Source organism: Trichosurus vulpecula, chromosome 6 (assembly GCF_011100635.1).
Source record: "Trichosurus vulpecula isolate mTriVul1 chromosome 6, mTriVul1.pri, whole genome shotgun sequence".
NCBI classification, from domain to species: Eukaryota; Metazoa; Chordata; class Mammalia; order Diprotodontia; family Phalangeridae; genus Trichosurus; species Trichosurus vulpecula.
In genome coordinates this window covers 157,808,992-157,826,239 of record NC_050578.1, presented here as the reverse complement: position 1 = coordinate 157,826,239, position 17,248 = coordinate 157,808,992, and the positions used below count along the sequence as shown (strand labels likewise).

General features: G+C 38.4%; 1 non-coding gene across 1 annotated transcript; it reads left to right on the top strand.

Annotated features, from left to right (window-relative positions):
• The first annotated feature begins 566 nt into the window (after positions 1-566).
• On the top strand, positions 567-687 carry LOC118855586. The gene has a single exon (XR_005010761.1). It is a non-coding gene; the product is annotated as a small nucleolar RNA SNORA26 (small nucleolar RNA).
• Positions 688-17,248: the final 16,561 nt, after the last annotated feature.

Below are 17,248 nucleotides of genomic sequence, written 5' to 3'. Positions count from 1 at the left end.
CCAAGGAAGAGAAGCTTTTTTCTAGAGAAACAGAATGGGAGTCACAGTGCCTCTTGCAGTATATGTCTGCCAGTAAGCTCGTAACTGTGCCCTACCCCCTACACCTTAACTTCTCTCCATCTCCACGGACTCTCGCGGTTGCGGCTTGCTGGGCTGGGACTCTCTCGCGAGGGTATCTGCCTTTAGTAATTCTTGGGCACGGAGCTCACTGCTTTCGCAGCATGGTCAGTACGTATGTGTTTGCCCTCCCAGGAGAAAGGTACCCAGGATTGTTTTTGACCCGGCTACCGTTCAGTCCTCATCGTGGGCACGCCAGTCCCCAGTCCCCAGATGCATGTGCAGACCAGAGCCCGCGTCCAAGCAGCACAGGCGGGCTGAGCTGGGGCGCGCGCCAAGCTTGGGCATGTGTCCCGGGTGGGTCTGTCCCACACTGGAAGGACAGTAGGGTGTGTGAAGGCGGGTGGCGCGGACTTTGCAGAACCGCCGGCCTTGCGGATCCGAGCCAGGCCTCCAGTCAGCCTGCGTCCCTCCTCGCGGTGCTCCGAATGGCCGCATTCCCTCCAGCTTTGCCCACCTAGAGCTAACGGTGCTTCACGTGGCCAGAACAGAGGGGTAAAGTACTCTTCTCTCTCAAACCCGGGCCGCACAATCCACCCTCTGTTCCGGATGCTGTTGTGAGAGACAGTCCCGGCTACTTAGTTACCGACGGCAGCCCCTCAAGAGCTTACCTTGTCCTGCTTTAAGTTGTAACACTTGAAATTTGTCTTTCTAGGTGTTTCGTGGAAGGGCTGCCCCGGCTACAGTGTTGCTGCTTGGAAGATGTGAACTGTTAAAACTTACTTTGAGAGCTTCTGAGGCTCAGGTCTTCGAAGGCCTTGGAAAACTGAATGAAGGTGGTGAGGTTTGTCCATCCTCCTTAAGGGAGTATGGTGTCAGATGTTTACTGCCTTAAAAGTACTAATGTGTTTTTCTTCTTTATCTTCATAGAATGGGAAATGACCTTTTTCACATCAGAAATTTTTTCTAGTAGTTGGGAAAGGCATCCTCAAAATAAACTACCATTAAAGGATTTTGCAATTCATTTACAAGTTTTGAGATCCATGATACACAGTTATGTGCTACCTTTGAAATAAAGAACCGTGGTTTAAAAAAAGTTTGGGTTTTTTTAAATTGCTAATGGGGGCATGAACCTTAACCCTGTTTGGTAATGTCTTAAGGTTAGTGCCGGGGCAGCCAGGTGGTGCAACGAGTAGAGCACTGGTCCTGGAGTCAGGAGGACCTGAGTTCAAATTTGGCCTCAGACACCTGACACACTTACTAGCTGTGTGACCTTGGGCAAGTCACTTAACCCCAATAGCCCTGCCTTCCCACCTCCAAAACAAACAAACAAAAAAAGACTAGTGCTGTAAAGGACTAACAGAAAGATGTACTAATTTACTAAACCCACAGATTTCCAGTTACCATCAAACTACATTTGTTGTAGTCTGAAATAAAGTATCTTGCTGTGTGCAATCTTAATTTAACAGGTAAAAGCATATTTATTGACAAATACGAGAGCCTCATTTTAATGTTCTTTCCCCAGAATCCATAGACCCAACAATATCTTGGGCCATTTGGAAGACAGAATTCATTCCCTAAGGTTTGAAAGTCACTCTCAGGACCCTATGGATTGTTACAATATTAGATTTTAGACAGTTATCCAAGTATTTATGTTGGCGATCATGATAATTAACAATCAAAATTGGGACATATCTATGACTTTTGTCCTGGCATCCCTTTCTAGCACACTTCATTTCAAGTGCAATTCAGTTTGGTCATCGAAGTTCAACTTTAAACTTTGCAGGTAAGGAAATACATGCTGCTGAAGCAGGGATTATCTGATGCTAATTGTCTTCTCCAAAGATTAGGAAATAATCTGATTCTCCAGGATTTATAAAAATAAGGCTGGGGGTGGGTGAGTTCACTGGAGGTATTGATGGTCTCCCTGCCTTCCTTCAAATCCCAGCTAAAATCCCACCTTACAAGCAGCGTTTCCTAATCTCTTTTATCATTAGTATCTTCTCTGTTAATTATCTCCAGTTTATCCTGTATATATCTTGTTTATAGTTTGAATGTTGTCTCCCCCACATTAGACTTGTGAGCTCCTCAAGAGCAAGGACTATTTTGTTAGTTTTTTGTTTGTTTTTAGCTTTTCTTCATATCCCCATGCTTAGAGCACAACCTGTCACACAGTAGGGCTTAATAAATGCTTGCTTGTTACAGAATCACTGGTGTTAGCCTGAAAAGTTAAAAAGTCAGATTTGGTGAGTTCAAATTCTAAATCCAGTCTTTCCCTCCTCTCTCTCTCTCTGCTATTTCTGAATGCATGATATCAGTCTAAAACTATGGCCGGGCCTATTTTAAGAAGGGTTTTTACACTTAAAAATGTAAGAAACCATTCAGACTTGACCTTCAGGTTGTAGTTTGCTAATTGGCTCTCCAAAAATTAAGAAATCTAATAGTTCTTGAATTGGAAGGTGCTGCGTAATTTCCCAAATATAATCTAGCTTACTTTCTTCCTATAAAACTCTAGGTTAAACCTCATTGCCCATGTCCAGTGGCTGTTCATGACACGTGATCTGATGGGCTGTGCCATCTAAATGTCTAATAATCAGTCATCTTTGTGCACTTGGTTTTTCCACAGAAAGTTGCTAGGCCATTCTGTTTTGAAATTGAAATACCACAGATCTCATTGAAGAGGCCTTGAAGTATTTTGATACCATGGAACACAATGGTATTTATGAAGCAGAGTACCTAAAGGTTCTCACCACATATTTAGAGTCCTTCATCTATTTGGGCTCTTCAGAATATCCTTCATGGTACTGGACACCTTTGGTGGACAGATCTCCCTGTTTTATCTCTTGCTTGATATTGATAACCAGAAGATCATTAAACAGTTCTCTGACTATCTATTAAGGAATCTTGTATGAAGAATAGCATTCACTGCAGTTTAATCTGACAAAATAACAGAAAAGAAAAAAGATCAGCAAGGGAAAGCAAAAAAAATTCTTTTGTTTAAGTTATTATGTACTTTCATTTTTAATTGTTTATAATTTGCAATATTTTAAACTATATTCTTTCATCAAAAAATGAATGGAAATCAGTGATTTTATATCTTCGTGTACTTTATGTAGGGAAATTTTTACCATTGTGGTTACTTGCTATATTTCTATCATAAATCTTATAAACATCCATTCATTTTTGTTAATAATTTTTTTATAATTGTTCACCTATGCTTATTTGGAATTTTGAGGGATATTTCTTATACTCTTTGAGAACTTAAGGCATTCTTCATTTCCCATTTTATAATTGTGCCCTTTCTCTTTCTTTCTTTCCATAGGCCTTCCCTTTACCAGGCAACACAGATATTGTGATGTACTTTGTTAAAGTGGTTCTTAGTATCTTTGGTCAGGAGATTAACAATATAAAAGGGAATTGGACAGAACATACCTTTTCAGTTGTTACAATTCTTTATTAAGCCATGGAAAAAGGAATATAGATATGTAGATAGACATAAACACATGTATATATATGCACATGTACATATAAATACACATATATACATACATATATATGAAAAGATAGATGTGATATTTACATAATATAGAAAAAGATATCTAAACCATGGAAAAGACATTTGCTAGAATGGGAACTCTTCACTGGAGTAATTAGACTTGTACTGGAATCCATTACAACAACCAGCTACTTTGGTTCTGACTTCTACTACAATACTCGAACACCAATCATTGTATGTTCGTAAGGTTTTTGTAATGTGAAAGTTTTTAGTGCTCAAAATTATATTTCCCCTCAAAGTATTATTTCAATCACAATGACAACAGGAATCTGTGGTACAGGTTGGAAAGAACATAGATTGGATTCCAATCCTAGATCTACATGTTACTAGCTCTGTGACCTTGGGCAATTCATTTAAACACTTCAGTTTCCTCATCTCTTAACTGAGCATAACATTTTCACTACCTATTTTTGGGATGACCAAATTGAGTACTATACAAATATATACTCTAATAAAATGGGAGCAGAGTTCAAAATTCCCTTAAAATGGGGTCAGTTTGCTTTTTGTCTCAGCCAATCACTATATGGTCTTTGTCCCATAAACTTCCTTCATCCAATGGCCGACACCCTAATCTCATCAGGTTGTTTGAAAAACTTAATAATCAACTAACAAATGACCCATATGCTACAGGAGAAGTGTTAAACATGCTCAGGCCCCCCCACTGCAGCCTGAACCAGATTGAAATGTAATCGGGAAATATTTAACAAAATAAAAAATAAAACCTAGAGCTAATGTGTCTTTTTCTAAATTAATATGTGGCCCACAGAGATCTTTATGTACAGTTTAGTAGCCTGTTTCTATTTGACACCACTGTTCTACAGTGTTATTAGGTGGTTTCAGAAAATATCCGCATTTGATCAAAGACTGTTATGATCTACCTCCTTTACACTAAAGTTAAAGATTCTCTTAAACCATAGATATCTGAAATTTTACATAGTCTATCAAGCTAAATTGATGGCTCTTTCATGTCTGCATGAAATAAGTGAATAAGTGAAATCAAGCTCTCCCTTCTTGAAATTTTTTATAGAACTTTGGCTCTTATCTTTTATCATTTCTTAATCCACATTTCTGCCTTATATCACATTTATTCATAAATACATATTTTCTTTATCATCTCCCATTAGATTCTAAATTCCTTGATGTCAGAGATCAGATTGTTTTTTATTCTTGGAATCCACAGCACCAGCATAGTATCTTAAACATAGCAGATACTTATTTATTTGTTCAGTTGTTGGAATTGATGAGGTTGGATTCTTAAAATGTCTTTTTATTATAATATACTTAACGTGGTTAGATGAAGTAATTAATCAAAACAAAAACTCAATATTTGTCAGTCATTTAAAAAGAATCATCATAGGTTAGCTAACTGTAACTTTGAAATGACTTCAACCTTTATCAGAGGGACTTAAGTAGATTAGCTTTTCCTTTAATATAAATGGAATGAGGCCTCCTTCGCTTGGCTCTGTTCTAACTCTGAAAAAAAAAAAACACAAACTGCTTGAAATTCTGTTTTTGGCTCAACCACTGACTTGGCTACTCCACTGAGCTAGAGAGATTCATTTTTTTCCTCTTCCACCTGTAACATGCAGACCAGGCTTCTAGCCTTTATCCCTGTGGTGGTTAGATTAATAAGCCACCAACCTTTGGCATACAAAGGCATTTCTATTAATAGATATTTAATGACAAAAACTTATAGTTAAAAGTGAAGAATTTTTAGAATTCAGTAGGTCCCTTGCTCTGCTTTAAACTTCCAGTTTCTAAATTTAAGCAAATGAGAAACAGATACCTTTTTCAAGTGATAATACAAACTGAAAAAGGAAGTGATAATGTTCACCCTTAAAATTATGAGGTTTTCAACTTAAAATAATTTTGTCACCTTCAAATAGATTTTTCACTAGCAGAAATTTTTTCACGTGCTGGGACAAGAATCAATAAAATGCCTTATTGTAAGAGAACATAAAAAATTGTAAGTGATAATTCTTTGTTGGTGTCCCAAATACATTTTTATGTACTTACAACAGTGCATTGATAAAGCTGACTTACCATTACATGTGCTTATGAGAGTTGACATTACACTAATAAGACATATCAATGCAGACAATTAAACATTATTGACCATTTTATAATACAAACATCAAACCCTCTAGGAACAAACCACTAACTTGATCCCTAAAGGTCCCGGCAAGTGTCAACTTAATAGTACTCATGACAAAGTTCCCTCTGAAAAACCTATGCCATGTGTCTCCCTCCAGAGTGATATTCTGTCAGGTATCCCATCAGATACTACTGCTTTCTAGTGAACAAGAGATGTTCGCATTTCCAAGTACAATGAAGGATTCTATCACAGTCATAATCCAGGAGCAGACTGGTGGCCAGTGCCTATGGTAGGTTTTTATGATCCTGGCTAAGGATGTTTAGAAATTACATTTAAGACTGGGGACACAAAAGCACATCATTAGCAGTTGTTTACCAAATGTGGGAGACACACATGTTATTAGTAGCTGTTTACTAAATTTGAGGGACACACATCATTGCCAAACTATACACCACTCAATTGCTTGCCTTATTATAGAAAACCACTCAGTCACAAAACAGAGGCTTAACACAAAATGGAGTTGTTCATCTTAAATCAACATACTTATTCCCACTACAATATGCCTAATACTAATATTAGCCAAAAATGGGGTTAACCCGGAAGTTAATTTTTGAAATTCCTATATTCCTAAACCTTTATTAGAGGGCTATGCATGTGCTGAATATAGGCAAAAGTATTTTCTTGGATTTAGAATTTTTTTTTACCTTTGTAACGTGACACATTGCCTTCTAATATATTGCTTCTATATTCTGATATTTGAATAGATTTCTGATTTCACTAATGTGTATGCTCCTTCCTCTAGGGCAGATCACAAGACTTCTCATATTGTGGGATTTTTGTATGTTTGTTTTTGTAAATTACCCACACAGAAACTACCTCACCTGTTAAAGCCTACCTCTGGTTCTTTAAAATTTTTGTAGGTAACATACATCACTAAGGCTGTCCATCTCCAAACCATCTCTTATTAGAGGATGGATGGGCTTGCCTCCTTTTCTTTCTTTTCCTTTCTTTTTTTTTTTGGTTACAAATATGTATCATCAAGCAAAAGAAATTACCTATTGTCCATGTTCAAAAATATGTCTCAATCTAAATTGTCACCTCTCTCTGTCTGGAGGTGGGAAGCATGTGCCATCGTAAGTCCTCTGGAATATTGGTTGGTCATTGTGTTGATAAAAATTTTTAAGTTTTTCCAAAGTTATCTGAAAAAGTCTATATCAGTTCACACAAGTCTTCCCAGGACCTATCTCAGCCAAGAAAGGATAGCATGTCTAAAAATAACCAGTTTTCCCCTTAGGATTCATGCTAATACTTAGATGAAGGCAATGTATCCTGCTTAAAATGATATTTTGCTGGGAGTCAACCTAGTCATACTTGATGTTTTTCTAAACTGTAGGGGGTTTATTAATAGAAGACCTAAGATACATACCTTCTTGCCTTCTTTAATAGATGGAGACTATGAGTAAATAACATTGCCTGTACTGTCAGAGAAGGTTGATGTATTGGTTATTTTTGCTGAACTGCTTTTTGTCCTCTTTCTTTTTCATTCTCTGATATATGAGGTAATTCTCTGGCTAGAAGAGGGGGAAAGAGATATTTAGAAATATAATGATATTAAAGCAAAGAATATCAAAATATTTTTAAATAGCAGGGAGTTATCCTAACCTATCCAAGTTGACTCACTACTTATCAACAAAGATGAAATTAGAAACTGTTTGGATTCCCACTCTAGTATTCTTTTTCCAGTAGATTTAACTATAACCAAAAACTCACCATATTTAGTGCAGAGGAAATGATGGGATCTATTTTAAACTACTTCATCATCTGCTTTACTGTATGTATTACATTTATAAAGGTAACAATTTCTATTTGAGATAAATAAGTCTACACTTCAGTTTACTTTTGTCTATTCATAAAGGATTGGAAAATTGGAAACTATTCTCAAATAAGAGTAGAATAGCTAGCATGTATATAGCACTTTAAGGTTTGCACAATACTTTATCAACAGTCTCTCAATTTATCCTCCTAACATACCTGGAAATACATGCTATTTTGTAGATGAGGAAACTGAGGCAGAAAGGTTAAGTGACTTGTCTAGGGACACAAAGTTGGTGTTTGAGGTTATATTTGAATTCAGGTCTTCCTGACTCTAAGACAATGCTGTATCCATTCTGCCATCCAGCTGCATCAAAAAAGTGAGACCAAGAAAAGTAAAGTGATGTAAATCACATTCAAAACCTGACCCTAAGATTTTATATTCAGTATTTTTTCCATTGCCCCATGTCCCCCTTCTCCCTATGCCTGAAGAGCCATTCTCCTCCAAGGACCCTTCCTTTGACTATGTCTTCTTCCAGATCACGTACCCATCTATTCATCTTTTTCTCTTGATTTCTCTTGATTTTCTCTTGATTTAACTCCCCCAAACCTAACCTCCTCCTGGGGACTAACACTTTGTTCTAGCCACATGGTTGATAGGAAGGGTTCAAGCAAACTGTTTTGAGGTAGCTAGAAAGAACCACAAGTGGCTTTTTAGGCAAAGAGTAAAGAATTAGAATAAGCTGGTGGAGAATATGTACTCAGGAAGAATGGAAGCTAGGACAGAATTAGATTGGTTGTGCCTATATGCAGAGAAATTTGTCAAGGATAACAATTTGTTTCCTGCTGCTCAGTTATCCATTTATGCTATTCTTGAGTATAATAGAGAAAAAAGATTTATTTGACATCTGGCCGGTATTTAGCTGAAATATCATTCTTCAGCATCAATTTCAATTAAAATCCTAAGAGGTTAGTATATTATAGTAAAAGGACCACTGCACTGGGGAATTATTAAAATACCCTTAGAGTTCCTTTCAGGTATGTCTGAGTCTATAAAAATTGATTTAATTATCTAAGAACATCTCTAAGGACTCTGGAGGCTAAAAGAAGCTTGAAACCAGGAGACAGGTTAAATTAGGGTGGAGCTGGGAACAGGAGACAATCTTAGATGGGTTATGTTTTAGTGGTAGAAGGGAAAGAGAAAGCATGATGAAATATTCACAAGTCAATTCTTTGGGGGTAAGCCTTGAAACATTTTCTTTTCCCTTGGTGGTTAGTAAGGTCTTCTAGTGTATCTGTCCCGGTTGGCTTAAGTGCTTAAACTACCCCTAGGGGAAAATGTGTTTGACTTGGCTGCCATCAACCTTTCCTAATTCATGTTCTGGTTTAGGAAGAAAATGAAATGGTATTTTTTTCTGTGTGTGTGTCAATTTGTCAAGTGACTGTCTTATTTGTTTTTGTTCCTTTTTGTGTTATTAACTTTTCATCACAGCATTTAAAGGAAAATATATGGTCTCCTAACAAGTCTTAATTTTCTTTATAAAACATACTCATAATACTTGCATGGACAAGTAGAAGAAAAAAGCCTGAAAGGCATTCATCTGAAATATACTGATATGTACACCTTTTTCTGTTTGAGCTCCTTTGAAGTGTAGATCAGAAGTGGTCCTTTCTCACTAGCCATCTTTGATGTTTTTCTTTGCTATTGCTTCAATTCTATACATAGACAAAACATAAAATAGGGCAATATATAATCATCCTTCTATGACTGACTTAAATGAGATATTTGTCAAGGAAAACTTAATCTGTTACCATTCAATTAACTTTTTAATGATGTTTCTGAGTATCTCAAAGAAAAAGATTAATTTAGCTGAAATGTTATTTTTTAGCATCAATTTCAATTTAAGCCATGAGCCAGTTTTAAAATTGCCTTAACAGACTAAAAACAAATGCATCAAAATGCCTAAGAAAAAGTTTGATTTACTATAGTTTCAGTGTGATGTTAATTGGAAACTAAGTAAACCTCCTGGCAATCTACTGTGTAACCCCTTCCTCACTATGCTCCACTAAGATAAGAAGAAAGAACAATCTCCAGGAAAATGTTATGAGCCAAATCAATCCTGCTCATAAAACTTGGGAAGCTGGGTTTACCCACAAAGCTCCCACAAAAAGAGCCAAAGATCAAGGCAGAAGACCAATCTAGAGCCCACAGTGTTCTAGGACAGAGGTATCAAACACATGGTAGAATGCCTCAGAAGCAGATTAAAATGTACTTGGGAAATATTTAACAAAATGAAGAAAATACAATAGAACATAGAAATATGTGTTCTTCTAAGCCAATATACAGCTCTCAGGGATCCTTATGTATGATTCAGTGACCTTTATTTCAATTTGAGTTTGACACCATTATTCTAGGACATGGTTTATGTACTAATCTGGAAAGGAAAAAATTCAAGGATGAGAGAGAAATATCCAGTGAGAGAAGAATTTCACTCTACTATTCTCCTAGCAATGAAGAAAGCAGGAAGAATAAGTGAGGTCTTATACAACCACACTGTGACAAGAAGCAATTGGGATACTGGATCATTGGTTCTAGCTAGCAACAGTGTGATGAGTGACAAAAAGTGGCTGGAAGTTGGGTCCTGAGTTCTATCGACTATATTGATCCTCCTAGAGTTCATGAACAGAAAGAAGATACAACACCAGGAATGTTTGTTTGCTCCTAGTGGAAGCAACTGGCAGAGTAGTCTAAATCCAAACATCTGGAATGTGCTACTGAATGAAGATGGAGAAAATTATGTAACTGTTCTAACTGGGTCCGCTATAAATTTCGGTTGCACAACCTGAACTGGGCCCTCACTGCTGCTAGGCAATCCTACTATACCTCTTTTGTCAACTCACTATCCTACTCCCCAGAGGCTCTTCCAAGCCTTCTCATCCCTCCTCAAACTTCTCTTGCCACCCCCTCCTAGCATCCCCTCAACAGAGTACCTTGCCTAATATTTTATTTTTAAAAATATTTTATTTCTCCCCCAATTACAGTTAAGACAATTCTTAACATTTTTTTTAAGTTTTGAGTTCCAAATTCTATCCCTCCTTCCTTCCTCCTCTGCCTCCCTGCCCCCCCCCCCTGAAAAAAACAAACCTGATATTGTCTGAATACAGACTGGAGAATACTATTTTTCACTTTCTTACTTTCTTATATTCTTTTGTTGTTATTGTTCAAGTACAAAATGACTAATATGGAGTTGGATATACATAATGGAACGTGTATAACCTATATCACATATTTTACAGAAAAAAATTGAAACCATTTGCCATGAGCTCCTTTTCTCCTCTCTTCTTCATCTCTTATCTATTACTTAGCTGCCTTCTGCTATTCTCTCCTTCATTCCTGTCTCTTATGATGAAGTGGACTTTCTCCTTACCAAGGCTAACCCTTGAATCTATCACTTGTTCAAGCGATCCCATTCTATCCTGTCTCCTCCAACAGATTGCCCTCTCTGCCATCCCCACTCTTTCACTTATTTTCAATCTCTCCCTCTCTGCTGGCTCATTTCTTACTGCCTACAAGCATCCTATCCTGAAAAAAAAAAAACCTTCACTAGATCCTTCCATTGGCGCTATGATCACATATCTCTTCTGCTCTTTGTAGTTAAACTCCTTGAAAAAGCCATCTACTAAACAGGTGCCTCCATTTTCTTTCCTCTCGCTCTTTTCCTAACCCTTTATAATCTGGCTTCTGACCTTATTATTTCCACCAAAACTGCTTCTCTAAAGTTACTAATGATCTTTTAGTTGTCATATCTAATGGTCTTTTCTCAACCCTCATTCTTGACTTCTCTGCAGCTTTTGACACTGTTGATCATGCTCGTCCCCTTGATACTTCATTCAACTGCACTTCCTCTCTTCATGGTTATTAATGATCTCTTAATTGTCAAATCTAATAGCCTTTTCTCAACCCTCTTCCTTCTTGACTTTTCTGCAGCTTTTGACACTGTTGATTACTCTCTTCTCCTTTTCAGGACATCATTCTCATCTGACTCTCCTCCTATTTGTCAGACTGTTCCTTCTCTGTCTCCTTAGATCCTCTTCCAGATTTTGCCCTCTGACCTTTAAGATTCTGTCTTGGGCCTTCTTCTTTCTTCAGACTACTTCATGTGGTTATCTCATCAGATACTACGAATTTAATTACCATATTTATGCTGATGATTCTTAAATCTACCTATGCTGCCCCAAACCTGCTGCTGATGTCCATCCACATATCCTCAGTTGCCTTCCATACTTATCAAAATGGATGTCCAGTAGACATCTTAAAATCAATATGTCTAAAATGAAACTCATTCTCCTCACTCCTAAATCTCCTCTTTCCTACTTTCTCTGTTACTGGAAAGGTAACACAAACTCCTAGTTCCTCAGTTTTGCAATCTAATAGTTTACTTTCACCTCCCATATCTAATCTGTTGTCAAGGACTATTGAGTTCATCTTTGCAATATCTCTTGAATATACCCCCTTCTCTCCTCTGACACTGCCATCATTATAGTTTAGGCCTTATCACATTATACCTGGACCATTGTAATAGTCTGCCTGCCTCAAGTCTCTCCCCACTTCATTCCACACTCTATTTAACCACTAAAGTGGTTTTCCTAAAGTTCAGTTCTAATCATATCATCCCCAACTCATTAAGCTCCAATGGCTCCCTATCATCTCCAGGATCAAAAGAAAATCCTCTGTTTGACATTTAAAGCCCTTTATAATCTCCTCCACCCCACTCCCTTCCCAGTCTTTTTACACCTTACTTCTTACCATGCACTCTTTATTCCAGTGACACTCTGGCCTCCCTACTCTTTCATGAACAAAGTGCTCCATAGATCGGCTGTGGACATTTTCTCTGACTGTCCCCCATGCCTGGAATGTTTTCCCTCCTCGATTCTGTCTACTAAGTTCCAATTAAAATCTCATCTTTTACTGGTATCCTTATCTAACCCCTCTTAATACAGTGCCTGGCACATAGTAGGCACTTAATAAATGTTTTTTTATTAAGTGAATGAATTATTTCCTACTTATCCTGTACATAGCTTGTTTTGTATATATTTGTGTATTATCTCTCCCATTAGATTGTAAGCTCCTAGAGGTCAGGGACCATCTTTTATCTTTTTTTTTGTTTTGTTTCCTAAGCATTTAGCACAATCTTTTATCTTTTTTTTTTGTTTTGTTTCCTAAGCATTTAGCACAATGCCTGGCATTTAGTAGGTCTTTAATAAATGTGTATTGATTGATTAAAACTGGTCTCTGGAATGACTGGATTTACACAATACTCATAGACTGCCTGAAGGCACCTGGGTCTGGAAGGTGCTATCTGTTTCAGTTTAGAATCTTCCTATCCAGGGATGACAAAAATGGTTGTGGTTTCATGATGTGTTGTGGTGGAACCATCTCAAAGAGTCAGACCATTTCTAATCCAAGTATAGGCATTTATTGAGATTGACACCACTCATGAAGTGGGCTAAGTTCCAAGAGGAACCAGCAACTTCAGTAAAAGCAAAATGGATCTTTATAGGGTAAAGATGCAATTACATAACAGAAATTATGAATATTAAAAAGGCAGGAGAGGTTTGTTAAGGAATTAGGTAATGGGGAGGAGTCCCAGCCGCAGTGAAACTGTGCATGCCATTATCTACAATGCATATATGCATATAGAAAAACCCATTGGGAGTGGGGGTATGTATATATGATCATGATATTATAATAAGCCTCTCTACATCATAAGTTCACTCTAGGTTAGTTCTTTACTATTACAGGTGCCTACTTAGGGAAAGTCCCTTCTATTGTTTTGGGGTCTACATCCTTTTTGGGCATCCTGGTGGTGCTGCTTTCTGATTGGCTGAGTAGTGTGGTCCTGTCTGAGACTAGATGGATGTGGTTGTGGTTGAGTGCATGGACACACCTGATGTTTCTGTGGGAAATATAAGGAATGGGTCTGGGGGTAGTGGCTAGCTAGAGGCAGTGGCTGGGATCCTATCACATGGACACATCTGCTGTTTCTGTGAGAAATATGAGTTCATGGACACACCTGTTGTTCTAGTGAGCAGTGAGGCATATATGAAGGATATTGAGTGGGGGAGGGGGTATAATGTTAATGGAATTTGAGGATCTTCCTAGCCCATTAATAGTCCTCAGAGGAGCTGTTTGGGGGAGGGACTTGCCTTGGGGGAAGCTTGTTTGTAAGAACTCTCATACCTTTTGCTAATTTCTAATTAGGCACTGGGTCATGAGGGTTGTGATGGCCTCTGGCTCTGAGAAGTGAATATATACTCTGAGGTTAACAATTGCTTTGGGGGCATACTCATTGGAAGAGTGTTCCTGTGATTTGGCCAGATAAGACTCTAGGTAGCCATTAAGGATCCCATCCCTTTTCCCCTGAACTAAGTGAATGAAATATATGTTTAATTAAAGTAAGATTGCTGACCCCTTTAAAAGCTATTTTTCCTTTAAAAGCATATCAAAGAACCTGTGCTAGCAGGCCATCCTGGGTATGCTAGGGTGCTTGCTATTACTGGAGGTGATGACTAAGTAGGGGCAGTGGGCCTGCTGTTCAGTGGGGTCTACAAGGAAGTTAGAATATTGGGGCTGGGGGCAGCTTTATTAGGATTCCATCACTATCCAAATGCTAGTTATTTTTAACTTATTTGATTTTATTCCTTTGGCTTTTATGGGTATATAACTGCATACAGCTAAATCAAGATTGTGTGTTAAATTGTATTATACAGTACGACAGAATGGAAATATAGTAAAGAGGATGAGTTAAGAATTTCCCCTCAAGGATGGAGAAAACATTAAGAATTGAATTGGATAAATAGACACTACACTTCTGGACTAAGACAAGTACTATTAATCATAACAGGAGGGAAGGAAGGGGATAGAGGTAGCCAGCTCTCTAAGAGTCATAGAGAGTTTGGTGTTCCCTGGAGTGCCCACTGGTGTTGGATAGAACACATTTTTGCTGGGGTGAGGACTGAATTGCCAGTATCTTAGCCCTTATTTGTGAAAAGGATCATCATGCAGTGGTCAGTACTGTAACTTGGTGGTATGGCAAAATCATTATTTCACAAAACCAATTTGGATATATACATAAATAATTCATATTTACAAACTTCCAAGTTTCATAGACTAGGGATCTTAGAATCAATTTAAGATTTATTGAAGATTACTTTGCATTATCTAGTACTTTACTATCTATTTCCCAGTTGATCCTTTTTGGGGGGGAGGCAGGGAGAGAAACTCAGGACTCTTCTGCTAGTGCACATTCTCCTGGAACTCTTTCTGCATCCCAGGACACCTACTGTGGCAGTTCTCTGTTTTTTTTTTCTTCTAGGAAGCCCAGGAATTGGTCCATTTTCTTTTTTTCATTGCCACCATTCATTCTTTTATAGATTCTTATTCCATTGCAGAAGTGGACACAATGACAAAACTTCTTCCTTACTCTTCTGTCCCTAAGTGAGTAAATAGACCCTTCTGAGATTTTTGTTTTTGTTTTCACCTTCAATGAATATGTGTAAGCTCACTTACACTCTTACGGCTCCTAAGCTCATATTCTGAACACCATGTCTCTTTGTGCCCCAACTGCCTTTTATCTTCATTCTTCTCTTTCTTTCCTTTCACTTTCCCTCCTTCCCCTCTAATGCCCTTTCCAATTAATTGAATTTTTGTTTTGGGATTTTTTTGTTTGTTTGTTTTTGCTATCTATCCTCTACTCCTACACCCTTTTTCCCATGGAGAAAAGATTAGGGCCTCAGAAACACAGCAATCTGACATCCTACATTTGATAGGACTCCTCGTCATTGTCCACAGATGGTAGAATTGGTCCATGAGGAAGCACTAGGATAAGATGACTCAGATGACCCTGGAGGAGAAAGTGAGGCTGATGACTTTGCACAGCCCTGCCTGGCTTATATCAGTTCACCTGCAAGTCAAGACGTCACCCTTCTGGTGTCTTGGGTCCTCTTCTAGAACGAAGGACAAACAACAATCTGTGAGCAGTAGTAGCTGCCCCAGGGGAGACCCAACTGGCCAGTTGCAGTTGGGTAATGCTCCTTCCTTCCTTCCTTCCTTCCTTCTCCCCTTCCTCTGTCCCCATGGGGAATCATACTCTCACACGTGGGAACTATGCCCAAAGGAATATAAATTTTGATTGTTGAAACCTCACAAGATACCTTGGGATCTGAGGGCTAGATTTATTTATTTTTCTTCTCTTCCCTACTTATTTATTCTATCATTTAAAAAAACTAGGACAATTAACTCTTTTTCCCCATGTAGTCTCATTTATGATTTCTTGAAACTGAGCTCTGGAAAACCAAGCTTTGATAAAGCCCACTGGGATTCAAATGGAACTACTGGATTATGTCTTAAACTCAAATCACCCTGGCTCTCACTGATTGGCCCATAATGTGTTATATTTGTCCATTTTTGAAGAGGACCATGACATCAGGGAAATGATGACATGACTTACAGTTGACTTTGATTTGAGTGAGGTAATGCCCATTCAGTGAGTAGGCTTCTTCAAGAAGTTAATCAAGGAATGGCCCCTTTAATCAAAACTCAAAAAAAAAAAACTGGGAGGGGAAGACACTCCGGGTTCCTGGACAAAAGAGAAAGAGTTACTATTTAGAATTCACATTCACTCTGTGCTAGAGAGGCAGGGACCTGGGTGTTACCTCACTCAAAGTGAAAACCTGAAAAGACCTTAGCCTAAAAGGGCCAGAGTCTCCCAATGCATCCTGAGTCATCTTCAGTACTCCTGGTGAATAGCAGGCCACTGGACCCAGATGGCTCTGGAGGAGAAAGTGAGGCTGGTGACCTTGCACAGCCCTCCCTCACTCAAATCAAAGTCAATTGACCCATAATAGGTCCCAGCCCAAGCCCTGCTTGGTTGTTGTTTGGGTTTTGATGTGTGTATAAACAGCAATTGTTTCTGTTCTGGCCAGAAACCCTGAGGGTCTTTCCCTCCCAGTTTGATTTTTTTTTTTTGGAGTAGCAAATTAGGCCATCTTTTGCCTCATTTCTTACCTAGCCTTAAATGACTAATTGGGTGTTGCCTCAAACTGAGACCTGGGAAAGACCATAGCTTAAAAAGGCCAAGGTCTCTCACTGTATCTGGGCCCATTTCCAGTCTTCCTGACCTATGTCATGCCACTGAACTCAGAAGACCCTGAATGAGTGAGGCTGATGACTTCTCACAGCTCTGACTCACTTAAATCTAATTCACTTGCAAGTCAAGACATCATCCTCTGGGTGTCATCAGTCCTCTTCTAGAACAAAGGACAAACAACAGAACAAGCAGATCACTCAATCCTTTGCTCAGAGGATGAGATAATCTGCTTTCTTATCTAGGCTCACTCTTCCATTTTTTTCCTAGCTCACATCCCTTCCAGTCTCTTCTAGGACTATACTCCACCCATATTCATCTCCTCTTTCTTACCTTCAATCTCTCCTTCTCCACAGATGTCTACAATTTCAAGTCTCCACCATCCCTAAAAAATTCACCAAAAAATGCCACCCTATTTCCTGTTTTCTATATTCTGTCCTTTCATTGCTAACTTCCCCTCCTCCTCTGCTTCCCCGCTCCTCAGCTACTTTGAAGCTGGCTTCACACTTCCTCAAACTACTTTGTCCAAACTCAGCAATGACTTTTGATTGCCAAATCCAATGGTCTTTCCTCATGTTTATC